This window comes from Amblyomma mixtum, chromosome 3 (assembly GCF_055824585.1).
Source record: "Amblyomma mixtum isolate Tamu chromosome 3, ASM5582458v1, whole genome shotgun sequence".
NCBI classification, from domain to species: domain Eukaryota; kingdom Metazoa; phylum Arthropoda; class Arachnida; order Ixodida; family Ixodidae; genus Amblyomma; species Amblyomma mixtum.
In genome coordinates, this window is record NC_143014.1 from 268092101 (window position 1) to 268102056 (window position 9956).

The 9956-nt window shown below is 47.7% G+C and overlaps 1 pseudogene; it reads right to left on the reverse strand.

Moving 5' to 3' along the window:
• Positions 1-236: 236 nt before the first annotated feature.
• On the reverse strand, positions 237-2319 carry LOC149354684 (uncharacterized; annotated as a pseudogene).
• Between the last annotated feature and the right edge of the window lie 7637 nt (positions 2320-9956).

Here is a 9956-nt window from a genome sequence, read left to right on the forward strand (position 1 = left end):
TCATGAAATCGTTTGTAAATGTTGAAAAATTACTCGTAAAAGTTGAAAGACGAATTACCATGACAATGCACACAGCTTGAATTGTGAAACAACGAAGTGGTGAAAGAGGTAGGAGACTATTAACCACATTGAAGCTTACAATACTTGCAATGAAACTATTCAACAGTCTAACAACAGATATATCACAGCTTTGTAGTGTACTCAGAAAATAGGAACGCGAACACAACGATGTTAGGAAATTGCACTGCATGGCAGGCAATGCAAAAAATGAAATGGCAGTGCCCTCTAGGTTATGAAAAGAAACATAGTGCAGATGATATATTTGCTGTCACCTACACTTCAAAAAGTATATCTTAAAATTAAGCCTCAGACTCGTCATATTCAGCTATTAGCTCCATTATTCTAACCTTCAAGCGAGAGGCGATTCTCTTTGGCATCCTGTCAAGGCTCATGCCAACTGATTGCGCGAAAGTCTCATTTTCGGTGTTCTTGCCCAGCTGGGAAAGGAGCTGCTGCTCGAAGTGATCGCAACTGGACGCTTTTTTGGACCGTTTCGATGGTGGCTCCCTCACTGTGGAGTCTTCCTGCCTGGCAGGCTGACCAGGACTAGCTGCTGCGGGCTCCAGCTCTTCATCAACATTGGCGGTGCTGCCAAATCATCACCTTGCATACTGTTGAAAATTTGTTCTGCTGTTGAGGGGATGTAATCACCTCCTGGCAGGGCCCTTAAGCACACGCTGCAGGTAATCCTGAAACAGGGTTTACTCCAATAAGTTCAGTCTTGTCGTTTCACATTTTTTTACTTTACTGCTAACAGAGCACCTGTGCCTTGTCGAGTGTAAGAGCGTTACGCACACGGACGAAGAAAAAGAAAAGGACACGAGCTCTGACTTGCACTGATGTTTGAAATTCAGTTGAAATTCAAGGCCCATGCATTTATCATGCCTTCTTATTCACGCCTGTGAGTAGTGCCATTCCTCTAAGCAAAATGCTGAACCATGTGCTCCAATTATCCACATAGTTTCACAGAGCGAAAATGCTCATGTTGCCGGGAAGTTTCGGTGAGCAAATCTTCTACCTTCCAAAAGCAGGAGCTACATCTCCGACCTATATCCTAGGCAGGGGGCTGCCCACTAACCGTTCCCAACCCTCAGCCTACCCTCAGCACAAGCAGTAAAGCCATAAAAAATGACAAAAAGCCAACACACATACTAGCCCAAAACATAATACCCGCGAGTTCTAAGAATGCAGCTCACCCGAACCCATGAGATCACAAACGCTAAAACACATAACACAAATGCACAATCGGAAGCATAATGATCTACAGAAATTTTTGCTACAGACGTCTGACCGCCCGCCAACTTTTTATTGCATGTTTGATATTGCTGTACGTTTTGAAGCTGGTAAAAAGTTGATCTCATTTTGATATATTCATAGCCACACAAAAGCCGTGAAGCATTTAAAAAAAACACGAGCAATTTTGTACAGGCTCCTCCAGGATCTTCTTCTAAGGCCATGCTAACGTGATAAAGCGCAGCAGTTCATAGGCAGTTACATGAAAAAAAAAACTGATACTAAATCCTCTCTCACAGAAGGGGAACGTCAAGGTAAAAAAGCATAAATTAACGAAGGAGGCAAGTATGAACAAGGTGTGCCCCCGTACAGAAGGTAAAATTACGGTAAAAAAAATTAACGAAGGAGGCTCAGTGAACAACCTGCGCGTGAACGTAGCACCCGATTCATGCCGTGCATTGAACACTTTTCACGCTCAGAACTCCACGTACCTCGAACCGTGAAAACAAACATTCCAAAACAAAGCAAAAGAACTCACTTTCTTGAACGACCACAGTTATTGTAGAAAAAACATTGCTTCGGCAAACTGCCATGACTGCCTCGCAACGTAGGCGCTGCCGCTCCTCGTAGCGAGCTCGATGGATTTTAGCTCCCGGGTGAAGCGGTCCCGGAGCTTCTTCCACAACTTGTGGCATTCTTCGACTACATCGAAAACGAGGGACAAAAAAAAAATCGGTCAGACATTACGATACATGCGGCGAGTGGAATGCTTCGGCTGAGAAAGGTACAAGTGAAGCCGAGCACAGCAGTCGGGAACAACTCACCCGTGGAGAGACCGGTGCTTCGTCTTATTTGTTCCTATGCGTTCTGTTTTCGCTGGTTGTCTCTAAAATCGAGCCGTTTTGTGTCTTATACACAGGGATGTTGTCTTATCGCTTCAATAAACCGTTCCACCACGATATCCGGCTCATTTTCGATGTTTGGGCAGCTCGCGCCACTCACGCCGCTCGCGCTGGCATCCGCCATTTTTCTCCTCGCGATGCATTTTGGGTCTACGCCGGGGCCCTCGCGGCGCTTTGGCAGCCGCCGGTTTCGTCGGCTGCGCCGGAGCGTCGGACTATCGACGGGGTTGCTTTCGCCAACGTGACGTAGCGTCTCGCGGAGCGTAGTTGCAGTATTCGCGTGCAGTGGGTGCCCGGTCACTGCGGCATCCGCGGCAACGAGCAAGCCGACGAGCTCGCCACAGCCGCACATCAGCTTCCTCCCAGCGACGAACCGCTCGCCCTGGAAGACGTGCGTGCGGTGATCTTTTTAATTTTTATAAATGACATTGTTAAAGAAATTCCTGTCAAAATCAAGCTGTTTGCCAACGATTGCGTATTATATCATGAAATACGAACGCCTGCTGACCAGCTTTTTCTTATTGACGCCTTGGCTAAAATTCATGATTGGTTCTCCACGTGGCAGATGAGCATTAATACTAAAAAACAGTTTCAGTGTATATCACGCGGAAGAAGCAGCCATTAAGTTTTGCCTATACTATTAATAGTCGTCCTCTGTCTACCGTGGACAGCTAGTACTTGGAATTAACGATTAGCTCTGATCTACGGTGGAAGAAACACATTTCTAATATTCAAAGAAAAGCTATGAAAAAACTTGGCTTTTTGAGAAGGTCTCTCCGGTACTCCACGCAGGAAATTAGGTTACTAGCATACAAAACCTTTATCCGACCTGTTTTAGAATATGCCTCTGTTGTGTGGGACCCTTATACCAAGGAAAACATTTAAACACTCGAAAATATTTTAAAAAAAGTCAGTGCGATTTATTTATAACTCATACAGCTGGCAGGCGTCCCCAATCATGCTACTTGAGAAAGGAAATTTGGAGTCTGCAGCCCAGGAGATACCGCGAGAGGCTTAAGTGCATGTTTTTGATTGTTCGCAACAAGTTAAGAATTAACAGCACTGAGGTCGTCCCGGGTCGTTCAAACACGATCCTACCATTCTTTAAAAGTGGAGTACTTATGCCGCACTGAAATATATAAGAATTCTTTCTTCCGCCGTACTGTGCGGGAATGGAATGTCCTGAAAGCAAATATTGTAGAGGCTTTTACTGTAGAGTTGTTTACGGCCTTGCTTAGGAATTCATATCAATTTTGCAGCATTCAACATTTTTTTTCTTTCTTTCTCCAGCGCTCATTTTGACGCGAGGTGTCGTCTAATATTATATAATGTTGTTTCTTTTCCTCGTTCATTTCTTCTGCATTGTGTACTGAATAGCATGTACTACAAGGAGGTTTTCTTTTTAAGTGTATTGTAAAGTGCACTCCTGCTTAAGGCTTTGCAATAAATCCAGCAGTCTTTTTGTTAATATATAAATCAATCTACGACTGCCTCCGTTCCGGATCCTCGCAACGCGCGAGGAGAACGCATTTTTGTCGTCGTATCCGAGTGCTCGTCGGCTGGGTGTAGCCCAGGGAAAGACTGGTGAGCCACGGACTTTAGTCGAGCGACGCATGCGGTGACTGCGGCGCAGTGGAGACATCCGAGCACATGCTCCTTCGCTGTACCGCTTCTGCAGTGCCGCGTTGCAAGATGCTCGCGGCCTACAGGGCGCTGGGAATCATCCCGGACAGTCTCGAGGCGTTCCTGTGGCCGCGCGGCAGTGCGCGCACTTGTGGCAGAACAGTGATGAGCCTCTATGCGTTCATCGACTGGGGGGGGCTTGACTTTCCACTTGCTCTTTGCCAGGTGGTGCACGCATGGCATGAACGCTCCGTGGGTGCTACCTCGGACGGTACGCGGCCGGGCGCCCCACCCTGGCCGCTAGTGCATGTGTCGCTCGCGCGGCTATGTATGTGCAGATTATTTCAACCTTTCCAGGTTATAGTGCACAGTGGCCTCTCGCGCGCACTTACTTTCGGACAAAGCTTGAACATTTGCGCGCAAGCGGCGGGTATTTGATTACTTTTGTACTTTGTAAATAGTGCACAAAGCTTTCCCTCTTCCTTTCTTGCTGTCGCTCCCCTCTGTTCTCCTCGCTATCCTTTCCCTTCCCGCTCCGCCGGCTGCAGCTCGGGTGCTTAAGATATTAGATAGCAATTCCCGCGGCCGGCAACATTGTTTTCCTTCACTAATAAACGGCTACCACCACCCCGTGATACCAATTGACCAATCGTAGAGCAGCGAGAAATTTCAAATTCTCCATGAAATGTCCTAATTGGTCTAAAGAAATCACGTGACGTTATGACGTCTTTAAAAACTGCTTGTCGTAAAAAGTGGCAACCTGCCTAACGGATTGCGAGCAAACTGCCCACCGTTGTCAAATTCAATGGAGGTGACACTTGCCCACCATGGAGCTGCGCATGAGCCTTCCGGGATATCGGGAAGAGCAATGTGGCTCTCACAAGCTCCTCCGGTGGATGGGTTCGCAACAGCCACCTGGGGGAGTGGCGCATCGCGTAACCGCTGCATTACTGCGCCAATGGGGGTATGAGGACTCCCCGCGATCTATGAATGCGTTTGACAGGGTCATGACGTCATCAAGTTCCCAACAGCCACCTGCAGGGGAGTGGCGATTTGCGTAAACGCTGCTCTACTGCGCCAACAGGGGTATGAGGACTCCCCGCGATCTGTGAATGCGTTTGACAGGGTCGTGATGTCATCAAGTTCGCGTGCCCAGCATTGGACCAATCATAGCGCGCAGCCTAGTTTGAAAACGTCAGGACCACCGAAGTATGCAAAGTGGCCCGCTGACAATAATTCCTAACGAGCCCTAAAATTTAGGAAGTAGGCCAACCCAAGAAAATGGACTAAGCTGGCTTTCAGTAATCGATTATTATAATCCCTTATGGAAATACAATGGAAGGAACTGGAACATTCGAGAAGGTGATAACTAATGTGTACAATATAAGGGCAATAGAACCGGTTCGAAGCAGAGTTCCTGCTGAACATTAGGCACTCATTCGACATAAGAGAAGATCAGACGAAATCCTATCGCATTTCTCTAAATAACAATGTGGTCAAGCAATCCCTCATGTTCTTTTCAGCTTCCTCGAGGATGATTTAATTAAACAGGGTTCTTCAACGTGGAGAAGCTTCTGTGTGTGCTGATAAAAATTCACAGACGATCACGATAGTCGGCAACGCGAGATTTAGGAGCACCTGTACACACGCCAGCTGCCACCGCTGGTAGGCGGAGTGTTACGCTTTTAGCTACCCTCCGTCATCTTCATCTTCCCGTGGCAGCTGCCTGCCAGCTGCCGTTTTGCTCTGCTACATGGACAACTAGTTACGCCGCCTACGCCGACGCGGAACGCGGGAACGTGTGCCCAAGAGCTGCGCTTGAGCGGGATTTGAAGCAGCGCACAGACCAGCATCGCTTTGCAACGCTTAAAGCCTGTTTCACATGCAAGCGAATATGCTAGCGAATCCTGCCGCCGCGACGGAAAAACCTGTTTTGAGTCGTCGCTGCGACGAGCGGCGAGGTTTCAACAAGTTGGAAATTTTCGCTGCGACGCGCCGCTCAATCGCTCAGTCGCTTGAATGTGAACCGGCCTTAAGACAAATCGGCCGTTGCCGATTCTTTCCCCCTTTTATTTAACACAGAGCGCAATGTTCATGCTAAAATTGGGCGATCTTTGCTCATAATATTATGTTGTATGAGAAGAAATACATTGTAAAAAGACACTCAACATTTTTGGACAAAAGCATTTTTGAGCGGGAAATCTTTAATGAACGCAGATTTTTTCTATAATGGAAGAGTTCCCTATAACAGTGAATATATCCGCAGATCGCCAGATTGCAGTCTTGCATTTTTTTCTATTGACGTTTTTGTTACCGTTATCACCGTAACGTTCTTTTCCTGCACCTTTTTTCCTCTTCTTTTTTTAAATACGCCACTATCACCTGCTTTAGTATTGCAGTAGTGAAGTTCGCGGTGCTGTGCATATTCTTTGCCGCGTCCGGGTTCGCGATAGAGGAATGTCCATTGCGTTCTTTTCTTCTGCCCTCCGCACAACTGCAGAGGACGGGGAGGGGGGGGGGAGTCACACTGGCTACCCAGCGGGATAAGGGGAGTCGGATAGCGCGGAGGATTCTGTGAAAACGGGAAAGATCCTGTTGTGCACGTTCTTGAGGCGAGGTGGGTCCACGTCGCGTCGCGTGGCTTTTGTCCCATGTCTGCAGGGGCGCGCGTTGACAGCTTGAGGCGCGGTCGACAGGACCAGCATCAAGCGGCCGTGACAGGACATTGCCACGCTAGCTGCAGGCATAAAGACAGGTGACGGTACTGAAAAGATGGGCCTTGAGGTGAGTTTCCTCGAATCAGGGACAAACGGAGGCTGAAATAACCTGCACCATGGGAAAGCGAGAATGTTCGCGAAGCTCGCGGGAGGAAGGGAAGGAGGAATCCTCCGAAATCTTGATGGAGGAATGTTTGTACAGCGTTTGTCGAGATTAGCTATCTGCTTTTCAAAATTATCGATTGGCTGTGTTGTCCTTTCCTAATTGTTGATTGGTGATGTTTTCCTTTCCCTAGAGATTTATTGGGTCGATGTTTGTGGAGTTACCCGATTGGTTACTGAACCCACTTAGGGCGGGACATAGGGTTTAAAACCAGCTGTTTCGGTAGGATCGAGGGCTAGTTTCGTCACGTGAAACTACGAGTCAGTCAAATTTAAATAATTTTTCTCCTTGCTTGCATTTTTCTTTGTTTTATTAATTGTTAATAAACAGTTAACCTCTTCACAAATGTCCTCTAGCAACGTGATTGAGCAATATCGAATCTGCAAGACGTGAAGCATCCTTCAGTAATCATCATGAATGTAATTTGCCTCTACAAGATCGATGGAAACACTTTAAAAGAAAGATATTTCTGCTTATCAGAAGAACGTACCATTTCCTTCAATATTTCTACAACAGTGTCTTAAAATTTTCCATTTTTAAAATATTTTTCTGAGAATGCTGGACACGACACACAGAGAACGATTTCAGTGGTGACACCGGCAAGCGCCAGCTGATATCGTTTTAAAGGGGGTAGATTACGTTTGTACCACATTTTTCTCCAATCGCTGTCTGCATCCCTGGTATTGTCGTATATGTTCATTATCGCCACAGGTGCGGCGAGAACTTCTCTATGCAAACGCGTCACAGAAACAGGTCTACGTTGATCTTGCGTTTTCAAAGTATACCTATAGTGGTCAATACGGGTCCACCAGATCGAATGCGCTCATAATACCATGGCCACCACCGCAGCCTCTCTAACAGCATGTTATGACTGGTAGCCTCTTGCACTGTGCTTCGGATAACGTCGTTTTCATCATCTTTCATCCGGTTGTTCTCAGCCGCGAAAATTGGCTTAATTAAGCCTCTGAAGAGCGGGCGGGTGCTGCGGCGTTTCAGTCACTGAAGAGAACTTGAGAATGCAGTGAGAGAGGTTAACGCCCTACGGACGGACGGACGGACGGACGGACGGACGGACGGACGGACGGACGGACGGACGGACGGATGGACGGACGGACGGACGGATGGACGGATGGATGGATGGATGGATGGATGGATGGATGGATGGATGGATGGATGGATGGATGGGTGGATGGATGGGTGGATGGATGGATGGGTGGATGGATGGGTGGATGGATGGATGGATGGATGGATGGATGGATGGATGGATGGATGGATGGGTGGATGGGTGGGTGGGTGGGTGGGTGGGTGGACGGACGGACGGACGGACGGACGGACGGACGGACGGACGGATGGATGGATGGATGGATGGATGGACGGACGGACGGACGGACGGACGGACGGACGGACGGACGGACGGACGGACGGACGGACGGACGGACGGACGGACGGATGGATGGATGGATGGATGGATGGATGGATGGATGGATGGATGGATGGATGGATGGATGGATGGATGGATGGATGGATGGATGGATGGATGGATGGATGGATGGATGGATGGATGGATGGATGGATGGATGGATGGATGGATGGATGGATGGATGGATGGATGGAGACCATTGTTCTAGGGTCTCAGGAAGAGTGACTGTGCCTGCATCGACATCCGGATGGATACCATCACATTTGAGTATGAGGTGTTCAATTGTTTCTACAGATCTGCCAGACACTGCGCATGGGTCATCATCTTCGCTGAATTTTTTTTTGTAGCTGCGCGTTCTAAGACACTCTGACATAGCTTCAAAGAGTAGGGCACTGCCTCTTGAGTTACCATACAAAAATTCTTTCCTGATGTGCCTTTTCCAGTATCGATATAGTTCTACACTAGGCTTCTTTTCCATTGAATTAATCCAATTTTTAACTCCCGCGTTTTTAACCTGTCGTTTAATGCTCTTTCTTTCTCCGTCGTCATGAACGGCATTTCTTTTCCGCCACTGTGAGTCAAAGTTCTTTCTGTATAAATATTTGAATACCTTAGCTGCCCACCTGTTATTGTCCAATTTCCTCAGGCGTTCTTCATATAGTATTTTACTCCTAGCTTCCCGTGCTTCGAACGATATGCCCAGCCCATATCCCCTTGTACTGCCTGGTTTGTGGTTTTGCCGTGGGCACCTAGTGCTAATCTTCCAACAGCTCTCTGAGTTACGTCTAATCTCGACTGAACCGCATTCCCGTAAGTAAGCCCCGGCACCATAATTCCTTTCCAAATACCTCTCAGTACTTCATATTTGTTGTACCCCCATAATGCCCTATGTTTCATTATCCCGGCGTCTCTTCGTCATTTTGCCCTAAGAGACTGTTCATGCTTTTTCGTGTATATCTGCCCTTCGTTTAGCCATATCCCGAGGTATTTGTATCCGGCCACTTTGGGTATTTCGTGGCCTTGTATTGTAAGCACTTGATCAGTTGTATCGTTGAAAATCATCACACCCGACCTAGTTGAGCTAAAACTGAAACCTAAAGCATCTCCTTCGTCTCCACAACAATTAACCAAAGTTTGGAAATCTTCCTGGCTATCTGCTAACAGTACCGTCCGCATACATTAAACCCTGGAGCCGCTTCTCAACTACATTTTAGCCTAACCTGTAGGACAGATTATAACCTAGATTACTTTCTTGTAGCCTTTTTTTCATATTTATCACATAAAGCCTGAACAGCAGCGGCGATAGAGGACAAGACGAAATTAGAAGGCACCGACTAAAAGAAAGGATGAGATGACGTTTCGGCTCCCCCACGGGAGCCTTGTTCACAATGAGGCAGAACGTAGCTGCGTTGTCCATTTTATAGACCAGATTTTTTTACCCTCGCACGCAGGCTGCGGGCGCGCTCCTACTCTCGACACCAGTCGCCATCTGTCGGCGCGCGCGGCCCGAGGGACTGCGGGTCGCGCCGGCGCCGCGCGTAGAACGCATGTTTACGTGTTCGCTTCTGCCGTTGTTGTGCTCCATCAGCTAACGTATGAGGGTGTGTGCTGTGCGTCACTACTCACACTTTCCCTCTTCCAGACAGTACTGCGGTTATCTTGTGCGCAGTTACTCGTTAACGTGACATCCGAGGGTAGTCGACCAGGTAGTGTACGGACTGGAAACCGGCACTTCTAAGCAGATTTCTGCGCTGTCGTGTCGTTTGTTGTCGCCTTTTACGTGCGATATCATCTATGATAATTTTATGCATCAGAATGTAGATCTATTGATTTGACTC